This window comes from Athene cunicularia (genome assembly GCF_003259725.1).
Source record: "Athene cunicularia isolate RWA chromosome 5 unlocalized genomic scaffold, athCun1 chr5_part1, whole genome shotgun sequence".
In the NCBI taxonomy this organism is placed as follows: Eukaryota; Metazoa; Chordata; class Aves; order Strigiformes; family Strigidae; genus Athene; species Athene cunicularia.
Genome location: NW_020799101.1, coordinates 32,280,893 through 32,304,704, shown reverse-complemented (window position 1 = coordinate 32,304,704; position 23,812 = coordinate 32,280,893). Strand labels below are relative to the sequence as shown.

General features: G+C 36.9%; 1 long non-coding RNA gene across 2 annotated transcripts in view; it reads right to left on the bottom strand.

Annotated features, from left to right (window-relative positions):
- The window catches only part of LOC113480868, a 53,990-nt gene that overhangs the window by 16,354 nt on the left and 13,824 nt on the right, over positions 1–23,812 (bottom strand). Inside the window, exons 2-3 of one of the 2 annotated variants that reach the window (XR_003398553.1) lie at positions 20,054–20,149; positions 13,992–16,836 (exon numbers count right to left, since the gene is read on the bottom strand). The exons of the other annotated variant lie outside the window; for it this stretch is intronic. This is a non-coding gene — a long non-coding RNA (uncharacterized LOC113480868). Of the gene's footprint in view, positions 1–13,991; positions 16,837–20,053; positions 20,150–23,812 lie in introns of those variants that run through there. 2 annotated transcript variants of the gene reach the window in all.

Here is a 23,812-nt window from a genome sequence, read left to right as displayed (position 1 = left end):
CTAAAAGGATATATGAACAGACAGGCCTCATGGACATAATCTGTTTTAAATTCTCAGTTTAACGAAATAAGCTTCAACCAGCTGGAAAAATACTGTCACCATACATTTAAATTGGAACTCTGGAAATACTTTATTCTATTTTTCTCCTTTATTTTTCACAACTCTTCATTCTTGGGACAGTAGCCAGTTATAATGCTTTTTTTTTTTTTTTTTTTTTTTTTTTATTGAATGAGCCTGCAAACCACTGAAAACCCTTGTTTGAAACTTAAGACAATGAAACAGAATCTTGAGTAGCTTTTCATAGGGTTGGTCCTTGACATAGAAGATGTCCTCTGGGTTGGACACTGTATATTGTTATCACCTTCAGGAACTACAAATTGTCTTATTGAATGTTATTCCAGAGTCCATGGGAAACACCTTCATCCATTTATTTATTAATATCGTACTATATGGAAATAATAACCTTAGAAGAAGATGAAATATTTATTTATTCCAGTGGAAAATGGAATTCAAATTTACACAATGCAACAAATTTGTGTATCATCTTTAGAGAAGCTTCAGACCAGAAAAGAGCTTGAAAAAGCGATGGCACAGACTGGTGAAAGGCAAATCAGACTGGAGTAATGGACTTTCAAGGAGCTGAGCTGTCCGGTAAGGTCCGTTGGCGTATCTCAGAATCATAAAAAGAGGACAGAGAAAGGCATATTTTGTGTTGACTTAAATACCTACATACCTCTTCTACTGGTTGTGTTATTAGGTAGGACACTAGCAAAATGCAAGCTCTGACACTGTAAGCATTAAAAACTTAAACAAAAAAGTTCCAGACTCAGACATTCTGAATAACTCTTTATTTGTTCTACATAGCATTTAATAAATCAAGTTTAAAGATACTCAGATCCATGCACATGTTAACCCAAATGACTAGAATTCAACACTCTTCTTAAACTAGTAACTTGTCAGAAACATCTAAATTTATCACTGTTTTCAGTACATAAGCTGTTATCTTGACAGATACCACTGTTTTCAGTACATATCTTGACAGATCAAGAATTGAAATGCAAGACTGTTTTCTTGTAATACTAACAAGGCCATTTATGCGGGGGGAAAAGGGAGACGATAACGTATTAAGAAGGGAACCCACCAGGTATAGACTTCTCAAGCAGTGGGTCAGTCCTAATACCAAACTGCACTGGGACAACAGGGCATTCATGACATTATGCATCTTTGCATCTGTAAATAAATAGATATTTTTAAAATATGTTTAATGTTTTAAAAGATGATTCAGCAAATAAAAAGAGCAGTGCAGTGAGATAAAAAGATGATTTATCCCATGGCCAGTGTGTCTCAAATTGACCAGAGAAAGTAATCTAATCAGACTTTATTAAACTGATTCTGCAGTACATCCTCGATGCCTGGAAGCATTGTCTGAGCTGGTCTGCAGTCTAATCCTACTTTAGGAGGTTTGCCAACTATTTAGCCTTTTTGAAGTAGAAACAGAGACATAAAATTTAATTATTGCAAACTGTTTTAATTAGGACAAATGTGAACTTTTGATGATGCCTGACTTGTGAGAGAGGCTGCATTTGTGACAGCAGTATTTAAATAACTCTGAACAAGTGCACCCATTTTATTCAGAACAAGCTATAGCAGATATTGTAGGCTCACCAACCAGCCTGAAGAGCTGCTGCCAGGTTATATAATCTTTGAGCTCTCATCCAAGACAGCCCTGAAGGCAAGCACAGAGGAGAGAATTGCTAAGGCGTTGGTTTTGCTTCAGCTATTTCCCCCATTGTGTGACAATCTCTGCCCCATAAGCTGGCAGTACTGATGGTGGCAGTTTCAGACTCATATCAAAAAGGAAGGTCCATTTTTGGCTGAGAGCTCCCCACAGATATCAAAAAAACCCATGCTCAGAAAATAAGGGCAGACTGTTGTCAGTCCTTACTGGCACATGCAGATGCTTAAGTCTGCTCTCCTCATCTTTTGTTTGCCTAGTTAAATCTCAATAAACTCCCATATCTCATGGTAAAAAGATAATATGAGGAGACTCCTTTTTTTTTTTTTTTTTTTTTTTTTTTTTTTTTGAAGTGCAAAGAAAATTGCTTATCATGTTAAATGAAGACATGAAGTCACTACTTTTCAGGCATATTAATTCATTCCAGGAAGTACTGAATTTCATTGGTGTGCTGATTCTGGCTGGGATAGAGTTAATTTTCTTCATAGTAGCTGGCATGGTGCTGTGTTTTGAATTTGTGACCAAAACAGTGTTTATAACACACTGTTGTGCAGTTCCAGCTACTACTGAACAGTGCTTACACAGCATCGAGACTTTCTCTGTTTCTCTTGCTGACCCAGACAGAAATTAGGTATGGGATGAGCAAGAACTTGGAAGGGGACACAGCCAGGACAGCTGATCCCAACTGACCAAAGGAGTATCCCATGTCATATGACATTGTGCTCAGTAATAAAAAGCTGGGGAACAAAGGTGGAATGGGGGGACATTTGGAGTTATGGCATTTGTCTTCCCAAGTAACTGTTGTGCATGATGAAGGCCTGCTTTCTTGGAAATGACTAAACACCTGCCTGCTGTTGGGAAGGAATGAATTAATTCCTTAATTTGCTTTGCTTGCGTACACAGCTTTTGCTTTCCCTGTTAATCTGTCTTTATGTCAGCACACGTTTTCTCACTTTTACTCTTCTGATTTGCTCCTTTATCCCACTGGGATAAGTGAGCAAACAGCTGTGTGGGGCTGAGCTGCCCACGGGGGTGAACCCACAACACTTGAGCACAGTATTTTACACTATTTTCCTGAGGATTGTGCAACTATGCTCCATGCTGTCTTCCTTAACACAAGAATAATATAACACTTTTAAAGTTAAAAATCTGAGAAAAACCCAACTTGCTGATCACACCCTTCAAGAAATTGTGCTTTGTATTTTGCCTGCAGTAATGTCATTGTGCAATATTACAAGTTCCACTTAATTAATCAGTTCTGTTGGTCATTCTTGTAGAACAGACAAAGTCCATCTATCAGGACTCAAATATTGGGAACCTCGTCTCTTCCTTTCTTGCCTCAGTCAGACAGGCTTTGTTAGATATGTGTATGTGGAAACATGTTAAGTCCCAAGTTTTCAGGGTACATATGATGTAGAGTTCTATGGAAGGAAGAAGAATAACAAGTCTCTTTCATCAAATGAATAATACCTCACACGAGGGATACTACCAGATCTTCTGCATGTTGCTTGAGTTTACGATGAGGTTTCTGAATAAGTTTATCATGAAGTTTCTGGTAAGTCTGGCTCTATGCACTGCAGTGCATAGAGACAGTGCATAAATGTAAAAAAAATAACAATATTCAATATAACTGACGGGATTTGGATCAGAGCAAAATTTGTGTTCATTTTTTCCCAGTGCCATAATGAAGTATTGAGTACCAAAAAGGTTCTACATGATGAGAGATGAAAAGCAAAGAAAGATGCAAAGTAGGATTCCTTTTATAGCATTAACATCTGCAACTCAAGTACCTTAAACAATAATAAAGGATTTCTAAATATTTATTTAGCTTTCCTGAATTTTCCTTCCTAGTTAGACTTATTCTTTCCCTCTGATTTCATACCTATCAGAAAGCCTTTCCAAAATTTTCCCTTTCCTTTAGTGATGGTGTCTTAAATGCCAGCATCCCCCTTTCTCTGGCCTTCCTAAGGCACACACTCTTCACTTCTTGTCATATATATCCAAATCATCCACTTTTCTAGTACTATTACCATTCCATTTCCCATTCCAGCTTAATGCACTACTTTATTTCTGTCCACTGCTCATCTATCTCTTCATGTTGGAGGTTCCTTCTATATTCACACTTTCTTTACAAAGATCACCTTTTATCTAACTGGTTCTTTTTATTTCTTCAGGAAAAAAAAACACCCCACATCTCAATGTTGCCTTATATTAGTGAAAATCCTGTATTTAGTCACAGCAGTATAACCTAAGGATAAATGGGATTGGGATACTGTTCCTCACATGAACCTTGTGAACCATGCGAAAAGACCACGTGCCTGTGTTCAGAGATGTGATGAGAGTGGAAATCCTACATTGAAACAGCTCACCTTAATAATTGTCATCTACCCTAATCCTAGTGCTGGCAATACTTCTGGTGTTCCCAGAACAATGCCGCCTTCCTAGGAAGCCTGTGCTTGAAGAAATGCTGGTTTTGGCCTCTAAAATTCTTCCTTGGATCTAATTATGTTAAAAATTATCTGGCCAATGACAATGGGCTTCCGTCATGGTCAATGATATCTATCTTTTCATTCATATATATTTTGTTTTGGAGAGCTTTGTGGAACTGTTTCACTTTATGTGCCTGCAAAATGTGTGGATTAGAATAGCTTGATCCTGAATGGTCACTAAAGAAAAAAGGAAAATAAGCAAACAGTTTCAAGTTCCCAAAATTTATAGTCATTATTGACTATTTTATATGCCTTTAAAAAGTAAAGCATTAAAAGGCAGGTTTAGAACATTTTCACTGATTACTGGAGATTAGCTCTCAGGTCTTATCTGCCCTCTGACCTTTCAGACTGTAAGCCATGCAAAATCATATTTCTAACCTGTTCCTTTAAAATTCCTATGTGTTCTATGTTCAGTGTTAATCTAATTATTTTATTTATTTTGCATGTATAATGGCCTTGCATTTGGAAGGCTGCCTTAAGAAAGACACCCAAAGGAAAAGAGGGAACCCAGACAGCTATAAAAATATCTTAAATTCTTTCCACAGCATAAAATGTATGGGCACGATGGCACCCTCCTGCCTTTTAACGCTAAAGCTGTATATAGTAGAGGAGACCACATCACTATTGCCCCGGTGTGATCTTTTATAAGATGTAGATAGTGCCATGTGATATTTACAGCATTGTGCACTGTGTTTAGTGGCAGATCTGCTAACAATGGCAAATCTATTCCTGGCCTTAGAGAGTGGAATTCTGCCTACTCACTCTTTCCTCTCTCTGCATTGTCTTCCTCATGTCATGTACATTACATTTAGAACTTTGATGGTAAGTAGAGCCGAGCCAAAAAAGAATTTTAAATCTGAGTGCTTTCAGATTTCTGATTTGGGTGGATTTAAATTCCCAGATTAGAAGTAACCCTTCTGATTTTAGTATTGGGTTGTGTCCAGAACCATATGGGACCTAATTTCTAGCTGTATTCACATGCATCAAGAACTCCCAGCCAATCTGAAGAAGCCTGGGACAAGCTGACAGAAATAGTATTACAGACAGAATAATAATAAATAAAAGATTTACACCAAAGATGATAGAAACCTCACAGACTTTGATCACTTTGATCTTACAAGTTTTTATAATATGCAGTTATGAACACCACTTAAGAGTAACCCAAGTGCCATGTTTTTTGCATGATTTTTCTCTACCTGGAGAGGTTAAGACAAAGATCAAGTTTAGATTGTGTTTTTACTGTTCCCTTAAAAAGTATAGTACAAAAGTTTGTAGAATCTGTGAATAAATGGGGATTGACTGAACGGTATTAAATTATAATGAAAATAACTCATTAAACTATTTTCATAACAGTGTTTATACAAAGATCAAAATACTCTCTTTATAAAAAAAAAAAAAAAGCAGTGCTTTATGTCTTGGGACATATGTAAACAAAAAGTACTGCTTTTTGTGTACAAATAGAAGAGAGAAATTTAAAATAACGTAAAGAGATAAAAATAGAACTCATTCATCTCACTCCTATAGCTGGGCTTTTACCATATTCTCATTATGCTCCCTCTCCAAATCAGTAAATTAACTGGCACCAATCTTCCCCAAAGCATCAATGCCTTTACTGCACATGTAACACTCACTAAAGGTGCATTTGAGCCTCCCCAGTCAAGAGGAAAGATTGATTCAAGACAGCACTTAAAATGTTGGAAAGTGTTGGGCACCTTTTTTCTCAGCAGCTTCCCCGAAACTCCAGCATAAAAAGCATCTCTAAAATGCCTGTTGTAGCAATCAGTATCCTCATTAGGACTTCAGCACGTCTGAAGAAACTGAAGTGCATAACAAGTGGATTGCATGGCAGTCAGCTTTCAGCTATGAGGAGCTTCAGTTACCACATTCCCCCCCTTCCACAAGGCATGAGGATACAACACATTTGTGGCAGAGTAACATGAGTCTCTCTCCCTCTGCATCACATGAATGGCTGAGCCCATCATCACTCACACAGAAGCGTATGCAGCTGGGGAAAACAGCCCAGACATTTCAGTCCTTGGAGCCATCACGGAATGAGAAATTGTTAACATATACAGTTCTGCAGACTGAGAAACATTTTTACTTGAGACATTTAAATCCTAGGATGTGCAGTCTATGAACTGTTGTCAAAAGGCTTGATAGTCAAAGTTTGTGTCCAGTTTCTGATGTAGAAATGGGAAAGCAAACATATGTATTTGTCAAAATCCTAGAAATATCAATAGGATCCATATTTGTATAGGTGTTTATGCAGCTGCGCCCAGGGTAGGATGAGGTTTGTCTTTGAGTATCTATCAAATGCATCAAAACCCCAAATCTGGACTAACATGACATCTTAGAAACATTGCTTCCTTCTTTGCTTTCACTGGCCACAGACTGAACTTTAACTTTTTATAGTGTTCTGCTTTGTTCTTCCATTTATATTGTCTTCTTGATCTCCCTGCCACAAAACCAGGCTTCATTGTCTAGCTATACTCAGCACAGTCAGCCTCGCTATGCCAGTCTTCAGAGAACTGTTATCCTTCATCTAAAAAATGCAGCCCAAAACCCAAATGCGGCCTCCTTGTCGCACCTTTCTTTCAGACTGATACGCTTTCTGAATGGTCTGGTCTCTAACGTGTTCATACCATACATCTTTCTACAGCATCTAACCTCGAAGTTCAGCAGGCTTGGTATGGTACCCTTCCAGAAACTACACAAGAGCAAGCATTTCATGAAACACTTTGAATAACCTTCAAGTGATATCCAGGAGCTAATAACTGGACTCACACGGAATTCTGATTATTTTGAAGATGCTGGATGCAGAGGTCATGGTGTAAGCTTTCAAATGCAAAAACGACTCTTGGCTACTTGAAGAATCTTGACAAATCAGAGAGAGCACAGTGAAAATTGTGTGTTATGTTTCAAGTGTCCGTCAGCTTTTATGATTATTAAGGAACATTTATCAGTCATGAACTGCAAACAGTGAAGTAGATTATACACTACTTAGTCTGTTTACCACTTCATACTCATGTTTCAAAACAGCTGAACTAGATTCCACCTAAACAGCACTTTCTGCCTTGCATATTTTGTATGTGTGCATGCACTGGATACCATTCTGCTTCCTGGTATCAGCAGCTGTTATCATACTTTTTTATGAACTGTCAGAATAAATAATTTTTTCAAAGCATGGATAATTTAAATACCAGTGTCTGAAGGTGTTAATTCTTCTGTTCTCATACCTGCTACACATGTGAGTGATAAATTAACTTTTATTGTTATTTCAAAATTGCTATTATAAATAATCTGGTATAGCTCTGGCAAGGTAAAACGAGGGAGCCACAAAAATTTTAAATTTCTTATGCAAAAACTAGTAGCCTTTTGACTAAAAAAGTGCATATGATGGGTGTATGTATACAATCTGGATACAGAAATGCCTCGCTTGTCAACATCATGGCATGCCAGAAGGTGTTTATAATTCAAACCTATAACATTCCCTCTCCTCTGAGTAATCATGTCACATAACATTACACACTATTATATACACAACAATTCAGCCCACTGAGATTCCCGTACCACTGTTTGGCTGCACTTACATGTCAGGGTGACTGGCTACTTCCGCAGCTCCGGTCCTTAGCCACACTGTGGAAAACATCGGACTACACTGCTGCTCTTTTCCTCTCTGAACATTCAAATGTCATTTTTAAAGAAAGAAGGATGTATGAGGGCATGATGTGCATACAGGTACCATTCTGTTATGGAACCATCTGTCATACAGCTGAGATGCAGGCAGTGATTTAGCTGTGAACATAGTGAAGAAGACAACTTATCTTAAGAATGAACTCAGGTCAGACTTCTAAACACTCTCGAGCAATTATTAGGCATCTCAACAGTCTTCCTGTGTAGACTTGACTGAGTAATGAATGATTCCTTAGAGAACAAGAATTTACCTACAGGCTCCATAGGATTCCTATATTTAGCCATAAAAAACGACAGTAAAGGAACATACTGTATTTTCCTTCTGCTCCAGTTAGTGTTAAGTGTTATAAAAATTAACAGACACAGACTGTTATATTTCTTGCACCAAAATCTTTGTGGAATGTGACATCGCCATGTGCCTTGTAACTGGTGAGACATTTTTTTCCTCATGTACTTTGTTTCTAAATAAAGTAACAACAAATTTGCCCTCCTCCCTTTTGTGTCTGATTTTTAATGCTGTGACATTAATAAGGAGTGACATGTTTAAAGCCTTTATTTATACTGGTGGAGAATATTTTTGTAAGATGTATAGGGTAGTACTCCAAGATAAGCACATTTTTATGGTGAATTTATGGTGTAAGGCAAGAGACTTTCCTCACAAAAAATCATTAGTCAAACCAGTAGATCATTATAGGAAATGAAGGAAGATGAAGTATTTTCATGGAAATTTTGAGAAATGTAACGCACACAAGTGCCATCTATTAAAAGTGCTGTGACAAAATCTGTCTGATCTATGCACTATTTACTTTTGACTAGCCAGTAGGATTAGGCTCAGTCTCAAATGGGAATAAGAGGAATGGAAATGGTTTCAGTCTGATAGCAACAGCTGTTATAGCATAATAAAGAGTTGCAATACTGCTGACTTCTTCATCTTGCCCTTCCAAAGGATTCTCTTCAATCTCAAGGTCAGTACATTCCTTAAGTAGTCAGTAAAGATTTCCCAAGGCCTCCCACACATATTACCCATCCCACTGCTGCTCGTTACTGGGGATGGCACAAGACCATCATGAGTTTAGACTCTTGCTCCTCAGTGTTGTCCCGGATTCCTCCCTTTTCTCTGTGAAAGGTTACTTTTGAGCACCTCCTTCACTTGCTTTGACACCAAATGATTTCTAGCAGCAGATTCCCAGGGTGTCTTTTCTCCAATTTCATCAAGTAAGTACAGCCAGTTTGGTTCAAGAAAAGGAACAGTCAAGTTACTGAACAGCAAATCCAGTAACTATGCACGCAGATGATGAGTCTGGTTAGATTTTGGGTCCATCATGCTAGCTAGAAGAAAAAAAAAAAAAACACCTTTTGGAGTATAAAGAAGAGATAAAGCTTTTATAAAACCTGGTGTAATCTAATCTAATCTGAAGATTTGATCTATATATTTAGTAATAATCAAATGTTATTGTTCAAAAGAATGGTGAAAGAAAACCAGACTGTGCACACAGGGGATCTTCTATTTTGCACTTCCCAGAGTCATTCCTCAAGGACAGAACTGCACTCTCAGTAGCCACAGGTTCGATTTAAAAACGAAGGTCTACTAAAGGCCATAATTTCCCTCTCACTAGTAATCATAAACTTTTAGATGAACTGGGAAAGAGCATCATCATTCTGTACTGCAGAATGGAGACCAGAATTACAGATACCGACACAAATGGTTTCTTTTTCCATTTTTGTATTTTTTTGTATTCTTTACAGCTTTCCAAAACTGTTTTTGGAAAACTGAACTTGTGTTCATTTTTTCCAAATAAATTGGTTAAGAACATATGTCACTAATGGCACAGTATCTTTATATATTTATTCCTAGGATCTATGCTTATTAATAATCAGACAGTTTTTCACCAGATTTACTTTGGAAAATACATCAGTCTCCTGGAATATTATGTCCTACAGAAGTTTACGTACTTGAAAGGTTAGATGTATCTAAACATTACAAATGGCTTGTTGCTGACCAGAAACACTTGTGAGTTGCTGATTTGCTATGCTGGATTGTTATTTTTCCTAAAAAAATTCTGAGATTGTCAGTGCTGTTTAAAAACATATGGTCCTACAAAGAGGCTAAAGTCTGTGGAGCGACGAAGATTTTCCCCACAACTGCTGAACAACTGGGTCTGAAAAGTACCTGACGTTATTCTGCCTTTCACCTAAGTGACAGACATTTCCTAATCTAGTTATGTAGGACCAGTGGGAGTGTCCTACTGCTCGATCTCACTCCTGAATCCATTTCTAATTCTTTAATACATCAAATTTTCTTTTCTGAAATTAAATTTCCTTCTGTGAGTTGAAAGTGTAGCCTCTGTGTGAAATAGCCTGTGCTTTTCCTTCAAGGTTTTTCTTCCCTAGCTGACTTACTGGATTTGCACAGAAAAAATTGAAATTAAAGCACATGAAATTATTGAAATTCTGTTGTTATTGTTATTTTTTTCTACAAAAGCCCTTTTCCTGTCTACTAAACATCTGAATTATAATGTTTAGGAGTACACAGAGGAATTTTTTTTTTTGTTCACATTACACAGAAGGATTGTTTGGCATATGATGTCTGTTAGATTGGCTGGAAGAAGTGAGTGATAAGTGATTCCATGTTTGCTTACACTGAATTTGCCACATTTTCCAAAATACTCTGTGCAAATATTCTATGAAACGTATAACACAATGCAATACTGTTCCTGAAAAAAAATTGTTCAGATTTTCACAGAATCACAGATTTATTTTTTTTTTTCCTAGAGTGGAAAACAGACATACAGTTATGACTGAACAGCCCTGAGCTGATTTTTACATCCTTTCACTTCAGCTGTTCAGTATTTTCCTACAGTATCATGTTGACACAGAAGGAAAGGAAATATATTTTCAAACCTCTTCACTCAAAGTAAGTGAAAGAATCAATGCTTCTTTCCACAAGATGAATGCAAAAAGCTAGCTGTATAGGTTTTCTTCCAAGATATGAAACCCCACAATGCATTTTCAAATAATTTTGTGGTACAAGAAGAGTAGTATTTGATCGAGGAACTTGGCAAACATCCCTCACACGGTGAGTTCTGTAGGACAAAGGCAACATAAACATAAAACAACACTCACCTGCTTTATCATTGCCTAACAGTTCACTCCATGTCCTAAATGATAACCTAAGACTTTCCAAAGATGTTAAGTATACTACTTCAGGCACATTTAGGTATTGATTTTTAAGATATGCCTGTACCCACTCCCTGACACATGAAGTGGTTTTGTGTGGGCAACAGAATCATTTAGTCACTTCTGACAATCCTGGCCCTCCCCACGGTTAGACAGCTGCACAAGATGCCATTTCCAGCAAAGTTAGTTGGCATCTTCTGGTGCTGCAACAAGATTTATCAGGGATTTTTTGGCCTCAGGAATGAATCCAGATCTACCATCATGTAGGATAAAACAAGAAACAAAGGGGGACATGTGTTGGTTTAAACCCTGCCGGGAACGGAGACCACATTGCCATTGTCCCTCCCCCACCCTCGGACACAAGCAGGGCACAAACCCCGGGTTAAAATAAGAAATTTAATACAACAGTGTGATAAACAATCTGAACAACAACAGTAGCAATGATAGCAACAATAAACAGCAATAACAGTAAACAAGACAAAAGATATACAGAGAAATACCACAATGGTTACAGACAGCTCTCTCGTCCTGCTCCCCGTGACCCAAACCACAAAGGAAAAACTTCCCGCACTCCTGCCGGATCTGACATCAGCATGGTATGAATAACCCGGCTGGAGATCCCTTCCCCCTCTCTGCTGGGGAAACTTAACCCTATCCTAGCTGAACCAGGACAGGATAAAATAGGCATAAATGCTTACTGTGTTTCCTGTTCACAAAAAAAAAGTTTTCAGAAGACATAAAGACAGGAGTCACAGGAGGTTCTTTTTTGCATATCATTAGGGTTTACAAAGAAGTTTGGATATATTTTTTTTTTTCCTGAAGGATTTTGTCATTAGGAACTTTAGGAATGTCGATTTTTTTACTCCCCTTTCTCATCTAGAGTTGAATGGTACAGCATTTTGTACAGGGAAAATTCTGAACATAAGTAGTCAGTTATTAACATATCTAATAGGCATTTTAGAACAGCTTTTAACAACAACAAAACCAACATTTGAAGCAACTTTAATTAATAATATGTTCTCCATTTTGACTCTCTTTTATTGTTTTGTTAATGGTCCTCCTAGTACCCCTAAATTTTTCTGGTGTAGGGAGGACCTGAATTTGTAACATACCTTTCTGCATCACTGAAAGCATGCATTATTTTCAAATTTGAAAACACAAGAGTGTAATGACAGTTTTCTCTCCTTATGGTAAATAATATTAAAAGCCTTTGTTTAGGCCCATTATTCTTTATTAAAAGGTTTAAAGAATATTAATGACAGGAAATAAAATGAAAACTGAGTTCAGAAAGAGGAACTCAAGCATACTTTTGTTTTCTCACAATAGCACTTAACACCTTTGAAAAGGTGGTCATCCAAAACTTAGACAAATTAATCTTTGTTAAGACACAATTAGTTGGATGTGTTTTCTGGTAGTATATATCTAATTCCTATTTTGTACTGCAAACTAACTCTTTAATTTATCTGATTACCTTCTAATTTAACTTTCTGCATCCAACAGTTTACATGACAAAAGAAAAAAAAAAACTATTAAAGATTTTGGCATTTACATTAATTGATACCATTAGACAGCTAAAACTTTGATATAGGGTTTTTATGTGATTTTTACTATAGCTAATCCTACATCCTCTTAAACAACAGTCTGAAATTTCACCAAAGAAAAAAAAAATCTGCCAGGTAATACTGGAACCCTTTTTTTTTTTTTTCCCAGATATTATCAAGCTTCTTTAAGCCTTTCTCTGGGTCTGTGCAGTTTGAACGAGCAGTAATTGCTTTTCAGTCACTTATCTGCATCTCAGCAATGACCATGTGGAGTGCTAAGGAGATCACCATTAGAGACGCTGTCTCTTGCCATGCTTTGGTGAAGTTTTCTAAACCACTGGAAAACACTTATTATAATTTAGTGGTATCTTATACACAGTTGTGTCACTGAAGGCCCAGGGCAATGGGGACTCCGGCTGATGGTGTTCTTTCATCCAAAGCACCAGGAGGAATTTGAATTATTGGGGATATTTCAGATGCTTATAGAACACATTCCTGGACTGTTTAGCAAACAAAATCTCAATACAAATGAGACTTTTAATGAAAATAAGACAATCCACATAAATACCCCAAAATATCTAGGCCTCTAAATAATTACCATACAACATGTACTCTGTAGCTTTTTTCCTCCTGTGCTTGTTCATCAGAAAAGAATGAAAGGAAAATCAAGTGGTATTCTTCAGGTTATTTCCCAAAGTATCTGATAATACTTGATGAACATCAACATTTTTTTTCCAACTTCCCTACAACTAACACCACCTCTCAGTATACTAGACAGGAGTCTGTTTCTTCTAATGTTTTGTAATCTATTTTCTTTTAATTGAAGCTATATTATTACAATTCTATTTTAAATATACCATAGAAAATGTAGAGACAGTTTAAAGACCATTTCAGCTATATGCACAAATAATTTGATGAATAACCATAACAAACATATTTGTTTTAATAAATAAAATCCCAGCTGTTTGAAAATATCATTCCTATAATAATCTGCTCATGATGTCTACATGTTGTTTGTAATCAAATTTTTAATAAGGATTTATGTAAAGAAATGTGATTGTTTCCAAAGATACTGCTCTTTCCCCTTTTCTTTCCTTTTCCTCTCCATGACATTAAATGAATCAGTGGTAAATATCAGACATGTTTAGGTTAGAGGAACATGAACAGCAAGAAGTGATGGTGGAAGAAGACAGTGTTTATGTTTTATGTGTAATGCTGCCAAATCATCAGCTAGTTGCCCTTTTAATAACCTCTTTTTCTTTCACTTCTGCTAAAAATACTTCAAAAGCCCTTGGTAAAGCCATAAATTAACAATTCAATTCAATACACTGTATTATATCAATACACAATAAAATTCAATACATTGTAAGAAACAACAGGTTTAGGATTCCTCAAGCATGTCCTAGAAAAGCCAAAGAATATGGACAATCTACAGTGTTTCCATGAAAAGTCTATTTTGTAATCCTTTGTCAGTCAGAATCAGAGAGATTTTAAATCTTCTGCTGAAAATGTTAACCCCACAAGGGACACATCTCAGGGGAGAATCTTTAATGCTTTTCACTGACTTTAAGAACAGCTCAGACATTTTTTTCCTCTGCAAGCAACTAGTACATTCAAAATAAAGCAGCACATTGGAGATTAATTTTGTTTGAATTCACACAACTTTATGTGTGATGTTCAGATATCTGAAAGCTGATGGAAGAATCCTTTAATGGCAGATTGAAATAATGAGTAGAGTGTGGTAAGGCAGAGGGTAAAGGGTCAAGCCAGTACTCTATCTTTGTTCAAACCTCTTGACCCTACTGCAGAGCTGAAAACAGTCCAGAATACAGACTGAATTTCAATTACAGGTTCTATATCAGGGCAGCCAAAGAATGCACTTATATTTGTTTGAGATTTATATCAAAATGATGCTGTTCAGCCCTTTATGCATTTGATGGCATTTCTGTTTAATCTACTTCAGCTTTTTCCCACAAGTACGTATGGAGTGATTTTCACAGCACAATGAGAAAGTAAAAACATTTAAAAAATTTGATATGGACTCCAATAGCTGAGTTTTTTGACCAGTTGTAACTCAAGATTAGAGTTTTTCGATGAGCAACTATCCTTTCCCATAAAGCAAAGACATCATTTATCATGAGATGTAAAAATCACTATAACCTTGTGTTTTGACAGCAATGTCTGAGTGATCTACAAGATAGCTTTGCCTGGGCAAATATTAAAAGAATAGAATGATCAGAAATAGGATATCTGTTTCATTCATTTAATCTTTCAGAACAAATGCTCAAAACCCAAATATTTAATCTGTAGCTTGATTTATGTATTGACATTTTAACACCACAGTTAGCTCTTTGATATACATAGATATATACATTAACTTAGTCAGCTAGACTGTTAGTGCATAATTCATAATGCAGGTGAACAGACTCCAAGACAGCTCAGCATAGCCTGCTTTGGTCTGGCAAGCCTGCTGTCAAGACACGCGGCACAAATGCAGTGATTTTGTTTCAGTATCTGTAGAAGTAGCCACATTCTCATCACACAGATCTTGAGCTGCTGGGTATGGCCAAACACAAGCTGACTTTTATGTAAAGGCAGCTGGTATGTGTGTGCACCATGGAATTACAGGTTCTGGTTGAATATTCTATGTGAGATGCAGCACAGTAAGGCACTGGCCATACTGCTACTAGACTCTTGCCTCCATGAGCTCCTATCCTCCTGCCTTCAGGACAATAAACCTTCTTGGAAGCGGGTATAATGCAGCATTGAACACTGAGCTGGTGCTGTGTATACTAAGCTGTGGTAGGTGGGATCCTTTCTTTTAGCCCATGTGTTTCACTTTCCTCTTACTCTATTCCTGCCAAATAAGGAACTGACTGCAGGGCTGTCCTGTTGTGATGGGGATGCTGAGATTTACTGCATCAGTCTGGCTGGCAATATGTGGAAGATCCATTCCCTTTCCTTCCCTTCACCCCTGGTCCACCAACAAGCTGAGCACTCTGCACTTTCCTGGGGTGCAGACAGGCAGCACAGGGGCTGGTTTATTAACTCCAAGGGAGCCAAATCAGCATGGTGGAAACATGCAGTTGCCCTTCCAGAGCTGCTCCCATCTTCTACTACAATTGTTTTGATGCTGGTCAACCATTTATCAGCTTAGTCTGTTAAGTTCTATCCTTGCTAAACCCGGTTTCATACCATTTTCCATGCCTGCAGTCTTTCCTTCAAAAATCTGCCTACAACAGAAGCCTTGCACATGATGGAGGCCGGCCCTGAAGCTGCTTAAATTGCTTTATGCTTGGCAGCATTTGTCAGTCATTCCCCTCATCTCCTCCCAAACTTTATATTTTATATTATTATGTGGTAATACTCAGAATGTCAGTACAGACACTTTGTATTTTCAAGTTTCCACATCATACCTGGCCCTGTGGCTAGTATTCTCTAATCTGCAAATGCTCTAGTTCCAAAACACATGCCAGATCTTAGGCTCAGGGCTACTGAAGACTAAACCTGTCATGAACATGACGTATATAGCTACCAGAGGCAGCAGGTTCTGAATATTCAGTAACGCTAGAGCAGTATGTTGCATGGGCTATGTGCTGCAAACATTATTTATAGTTCACTTGTGAGTCAATTGTTTGCAGCATTTGCTGGAGGTAAGCAGGGTTTTCAACCTTTAAAAATAGATGTTAACAATAGGCATGAATATTGTCTTACATGCATATATATGTAAGTGCCCACTATAGAGCTACAGCTAGACATCCAAGCAGAAGCAAACAGGTGCATCAGCACAGTACTATTGAGCTGATTAGTCTTGTTTCAAATGTAGGGCTGTACGTGAAGTTTTAGGGCTTTTCAAAGTCATACCATTTCATCACGTAGCACTGAATGCAGATCTGTCAGGCTGCGGATGACTGGCTCATGGCTACCTATTGTTTTGCATCACTCTCCAGCCATCCAGCCATATACTTACTGACAATGGTACCAAAATCAGGTATATCACAGTCTTTAAAATGTGGTGGGAGGGGAAAGCTCATTTTTGTCTATACAGCCTTCTGCACCTTCATTTGAGAAGCTATGCCAGAGGATAGAAGCAAGATGTTTGGCCTCCTTGTCTCTTCTGGGCTTCTGAAATGTTGGCAGTAAGTACTCTTCTTCATTTATAAAGTAATAATTTCTGTAGGCCACACAGATTTTTTTTTTGCTGCAAAGATAAAAATTACAATCTGACAATTTTATCAAAGGTGGTGGAAAAAACACAAAGTTGACAAAATGAAGGAGAAAGAAACTCAGATTGGATAAATAAAGAATAATGAACAAATGTATATATATGTATATATAGTGCTTGAAAACTGAATAGGTTTTAATATTTTTAGGCACCTTGAAGTGAATTTCTTGAAATATTTCCACTCTTTTTATAGATACGTATCTTAAGGGCCTTAGAGTAGTATCAAGGATTTCATTCACAATAAGGCCTGCCAACCCTGAAATAAATGGGGTACTTTGCCACTTTGTTCTTGTTTCTCAGCTCTGGCCGGGTGATGAACAAAATTCCTTTCGTAGTTTGATTTAACATAAGGCTTAAAAAATATATTTTAATAAAGTATGAGGCTTACATTACAAAAAGGCGGTTGTAATGGAATCCTAAGGGGTTCCAATTAGGCCTGATACCTAGAAATACTTGCTAGCCAACTCATTGTGACATGCTTATCTGTTTCTGTGGGACATTTCATGCTAGTAAGATATTTAAGGCTTATTTCTACATGAAGACACATTTTCGGATGAAGATAGAAACATCTAAACTGGTTCTTTTGTCACACTAAGTTATCATCACAAAAGCACTTTAGGGAGAATAGATTCTAAATAACACAGTCTAGATTTGGGCTAAAATCAGCATTGTCCTAATCAAAATTTCCAAACTGATACTAATTAGACATGAATGGAATCATCATTGCTTTTTCCAGAATCAAAATCTGACCCAGATTATGACAAAACAAAATTAAATGACTGAAAATATTCTCAGATTTCTGGGCAGGAGTGTCTGTGGGATTGGGAGGTATCTTAATTTTTGCCTTCTTATTGCTTCAGCAGAAACTGAAATTATTTGTTTCAACAACCATTCTCTTCCCAAGTCCTCTTACTTCAGAAGAACACTGGAATGCTGTAACTGTCAGTACAGATAACACCTTCACATGTATGCTGCTCGTTGACCTCAAACTACATGAATAAAAGGCCAAGAGAAACCACAGTGGAATAAAATACAGTGTTTTAGTATGGAATACATGTTTTATATATTTTGGCATTGTGCCGCTCTGTTCAGAATTAAGGGATGGATTATTGTGGATTTGTTTTCTTTCAGGAATTAGGGCTGGCACTGGCTTAGCTTCAGTACTGCAGAGGTATTAACTGCAATGCATTTCTGTCTTACAGCTTCATCCCATTTAGCCATTGTGACTTTGGAGTGACTTCCAAAGCAATCCAATCAGAATGAGTTGGCAGATTAATGTTAACTTTCATGTCAGGACTGAAGGCAATGCAAAATGAAAATGTTAAAAGAAGAGGCATTGCACCAGCCATACTGCAGCTAAAAATAAAACTGAACTGTCTCATGTGAGTTAATGAGTCTTTGTTTAATCTACAAATGGGTAAAGCATTAGTAAACTGCCTTTCTGTATATTAATCACTCAAAATTTAAATAAAATAGATGCTATAGCCTCTGGCCTGTATACTAGATCATACCCAAGGGCTGCCCTTTATTCATCTAAAATTTTGGTTTACCACTAAATTTTCCATCTTGCTTCACCTTGGCAGCCACCAAGTCTGTGATAAATTTTATACTGCGGTTCCTCAGGAGCAATACTGGCAAGATTAGAAGATTCACTGTTTCACCTTTTGTTTGGACAACGATTCAAATCATACTTTACGCCTTGCAACAAATCAGTACACTGTAGGGATCAGAGGCCATGGGGGGAGTTTGGAACAACATACATACAATTTGAATATTTATTCTAATCCAAATATCAAAGATCAATGATCAGTGCAGCTCTTTAGCAGGGAATCTGTTACAACTAAGAAGAGCTTGTATTGTCATGTGTAACTAAAGCTTCTAGTCTACCACATTCCCCTTAATTTGATGACTTAATTTCTATTTCAGTCTAAAAACACTTGTTGCTTCCCACCTGCATGGTACTACTTATGGAGATGGATACTTTTTGGTCTCACAACATTTGAATCTGTATATGATTAAGCCTACTCTGGATTTCCAGGTCAGTAATTTCTGTTCTCCAGGAATGCAAACAAGGTGACAACATGTGGTACTCTTGGATTTCTGGTTGAACAGCTTCTACTGACTGTCATTTATCATTGGCTTAAATGATATATGGCAAACAGCAGGCCTGAAACATGTGTTTTTCATCCATAATCTGTGGGTTTGGAGACCATTTCTTTGGAGAACTTGTAAATTTCAGGCAAAAATAAATAGTTAAAATCTCAGTGACATAGTTGTACCCACAAAATACTTTCTATGTACATTAGTTTAGCCAAGTTGTTTCTATCACCAAGATGATTTACTAACATTCCAGTACTGATCAGTGCTATTCCAATTTTTAGCTTCTCAGTTCTATGAGCAAATCTGGTGAGTTCCTGGTCATAATCAAATAAAACTAAGTTTGCTGTTCTTCTTCACAGAATCACAGAATTGTCCGGGTTGGAAAAGACCTTGAAGATCATCCAGTCCAACCATCAACTCAACATTAACATTATCCAACTACACCATATCCTTCAGCTCTACATCAGCCCAACTCTCAAACACCTCCAGGGATGGGGACTCCACCACCTCCCTGGGCAGCCCATTCCAACGCCTAACAACCCATTCCATAAAGAAATGCTTCCTAATATCTAGTCTAATTATCTAGTTCTTCAAAGATATTTTAAATTCAACATTAAAGATATTTTCTTTTCACCAGGACATTTTTTCTGTTTTATTGTTATTCACTTCCCTATATTTTAGAACACAATTTTAAAAAACCATCTGTCTTCCTGTCTTTCTCTGCACAGTTTTAATAACCCCTTGCTTTAATATGCAAATACAGTTCTCTCAGTACTGTATTTGTTCCAAGATTCAAATATCTTATGTTATTCACAACAGAAGTCTTGATATGTAATTTTTTTTATGCACACTCATTTTGCTTCTTATAAAATGGAAGTGCATGGCAGGAAAAAACGTAATAATAAAAATAGCAGAGAATGGGACACATTATTGCTCTGATAATTTCTCATGCTCAAATAAGATGACACAGATGTTTTCTTAAAAATACACTGATACACTAAGCGGTTAATAAATATTAACATTTCTCTAGAATCTAACAGCTGATTTATAATAACAGCAACACTAGAAACCAGAGAGACCTCCCCATATTTACCATATGCAATTATGCTGATGAAAACATTCAAGGCTAATAACATTGTCAACAAAATGTCATCTGCAAAGTTACTGACATTTTCTAGAAGGTCAAAACCTGAGAAAAATTAAATACAGAAGTGATGAGTCTAATACCAGCTACATTTTAAGGCAAAAAGTCACTATATGCAGTTTGTTAAATATAAACTATCAAATGAATTTGTCCCACTTCCACTCTTGGCTGCTTTGATTCTTTCTTTGTGGCAAAGCGGCCCTGTTTACTCTGGAGGTGGTTGCTGTTAGCTGTGGATTCACATGGGATGTCAAAGTGGTGGGCAGCTCCTCCTGTAGAATTTCAGCTGATGGCAACACAGTTCAAAGAGGCACAGTGATGCAGTTCTTATATAACACCCTAGGGTTAAAAGCTGGGTTCCCTCCCATTTCTAGCAGCATGCAGCTTGCATTTCTTGTTCTGCAGTGTCATAGAGTACTAGATATCAATCCTGTCAATGCTGAAGGACTGAATAATAGCCATTTATTATTCAGGAACCTCAAACATACTTAATCTTTAGGTAATATAAACTGGACAAAGCACTTCCATCTTTGGAACATTTCTCTGACTTTTTTTTAATTGGTTTTTTTTTTTTTTTTTTCTTTAAATTTCAGAAGCTATGCACAAGGATGATATTTATAGTGCAAAATAATCTTCCTCAAATGCCATGCTTCCCTGTATGTGTTCACAACACAGTTATCACTACTATTGCCTGCACAAGCCATTGAGCTTTGTTTACTTGTATAATGGAAATCACTTATTGAAAGACTTTTCGTTCCTCAACATAAAATGCAGAATAATGTATATGACATTTTCCACAAGCCTAATATAATTTTGTAATGGGGAGTAGCAAATTCCCTACAGAGATCATTTGCTTGCCTCCAAGGTTTTTAATAGAGCATCGCTGCTTATACTAGTCTCTTTCTCATCCTTTTGAATTTAATAGCATCTTGTTATTAAACTGCACTAGAACAGGAACGAACCCTGGATGAAATAAGAAACACATTCATAACTCCTGGCATATTATTTCTGTGAAGATTACGTTTTGTCCAGATCAAATAAAATCACCTTCTTTTTAAAATGATCCTACTGTTTGGCAAAGGGCTTGTAATGTGTTGGTGAAATTATATAAAGGAAAATACAGAGAATAAAAGCATCAATTTAGCCAGTGGTAATAATGTATGTTACAGATTTTTCCAAGAGCTATAAGTTCTCTAGGAAAATTAAAGAACTTGGCTAGATTAACTCCCACATGTTCACAAAACCCATTGTGCTCTCACCAGGGCAAACCAGAGTAACGTGTGTTTTCATTCTGAATACTTCTGAGGTAGTTCCAGGCTTGTTGATATGGTCCTTCAGCAAAATGCATGACTATAGCTACTACAGAGCTATCTGCTAATATTTGAAAACTATACATCTGTCATACTACGGTTCTGTGTCCAGCCTAATAGGCCGGGCCTTTAAAGCAGCCTGATCATCTCAGTTAATGCATGGCACTAACATTACTTGTGAGCTGGAGCTGAGTTGTAGATCTTTCCCATGACACAATATGGAAATATTTAAGTAATTTCTCTTCTAAAGGATGAAATCAACAAGAAATGCTCTGTCAGACCCTAGATGAAAACAAAACTGTCAAAGTCTGCAGCAAGAGCATTAAAACATTTCTCATAAAATCGTTCTATCCATTATTTAATCTTGAAATATATTTTGTCTATTCTGTCTCACCAAGAACTGCAAAGCAATATGATAGCTCTAGATCAGTTTATGTATATCAGAAGATTGGTAGACCTATTTTTTAAAAAAAATTAGAACTCAGTCTAATTTCTGGTCTGAAACTAAGCATATAAATTCTGAAAAAATAATATACTTAAGAAATTATAGATTTATTAAAACATTAAAGGTATAATGAAACAAATGTAACTGTTCTCTTTATTATGAGGATGTGTTAGAGTTTAAATAAAATAAGATTCCAGCATGCTTTAAATATTGCAAACAAACAAAAGTTATTCTAAACTAATGATTTCCTTTACTTTCCCCCAATATTGTTCAACAAAATTGGCTTGTAATAATTACACTCATTTGCTGTTATGAGTCAATGTTATGGGCCAAATCTTATTTGGCTTTCAGTCGTTTGTGCTCCACTTCATCTTCACCAACTTTAAGTGTACAACTTAAGACTCTGTAACAGGAATGATAATTTTTTTAACTGTGAGTTTGTCCTTGCAGCTATGGAAATAAAACATGTACATTTTTCTCCTGAATTAATTTAAAAATAGAAAATCTGCAGAATCCTGTAACACCTCTAAGGCTAATGAATAAAGTTGTCTTAATCTCTTTCTTTCCAGGTGCTATTATGTATAAAACTTTTCTGTGAAGTAACCTTTTTAGATCACTAGCAAACTGAAATCTGAGATAAGGCTAATCCTTGATTTGATATTTTTACAGAGGCTATATAGTGGACTCCACTTTACCTGGATGCCAATTGTCCAGACAATCCTGACAAAAGCTGATTTTCCAGGCTAAATCCATTTTCTGTATGGCATGTTAAGATCAGAAGAATATTTTTTTAATTCACTATTTACAGTCACTGCTAACAAACTCCTTTCATCCTCTAATAGTTTTCTCCATCTTCTTACAGCTGCAGTATTTTAAGTGCTGCAGGTGTGCATGAGACTGCACATGCCCAGTTTCTCTTTGTGACAAGTCCCAAAGAACTGTGATTCTGAACCACATTTGATTCTGTATCGTTCAAAGCAGCAGGAATTTTCGATTGAGTTCAAACTGTAGAGGAACAAACTTCCTATCTGTTGCAGGGACTGGTTTTCCTGCAGTGAGACAGCAAGGTAAAATTGAGAGTAGGCAGCACTGAACTGAGAGTTCAGACACATGGGACATGAAGCAGTAAGAATTTAAATTTGCAAGTGAGATTTTCTTTACTAATACAGATTGGTAGGCACTTGTTCTCTAGTGAACTTCTCAGTTCAGATTTAGGAATTCTTGCACATGGAAAGCAGCAGGGTCCTAAGAATAGGACCCATAGCGGGCACTAAGAGAGTAAAAAGTCACCCAAGCGACTCTCTAAAACAGACTAATGAATAAAATAGAAGAGGCTGCTGAACAGCAATGTTGCTAAGGCAGTTGGAAGGAAATGACTTTATGTAGTATGGATGAATTTGTATTTATTTAATACTATATTCTAATGGCCTTTCTCTGATAAAACAGGCAGAAATGATGTCTTTTATATGACATCCCAGTGAAAAGATTCAGATCCTTACCTCCTTTTTGTGCCTGATTTCGAAGAGGAATTTGAAAATACATCTCCCACCTCCCCAAAAAAATGAACTAGAAGTGATTATTCAGAGGTAATGTAATATCCCTTCCTCTGGCAATAGAACGCCTGAAATCTGATTCAGTTGTTGGCATACAAGGACATCTGTGAGATTAGACCCAACAGACAAGCCAAGCAGCAAAATGCCTAATTTGAGAATCTGCCATGCTCACATTTGCAGCTGCTCGGCATCTTCAGGATATACACAAGATATTGTTATCCAGCATCAGAAGTTTGGGCATCTAGAATAATTTATTGGTGGAGTATTTCCATGCTGAGATAATTTCAGTGCCTTTCAGGTTAAGTGACAGCTAAGCAGGGCTTTCTGAGGGTCTCACAGCTGGATTTAGAGAAATGAAGTGGCAGTCTAAATTTAGAGGGCTAAAGTGCTATCTAAATTC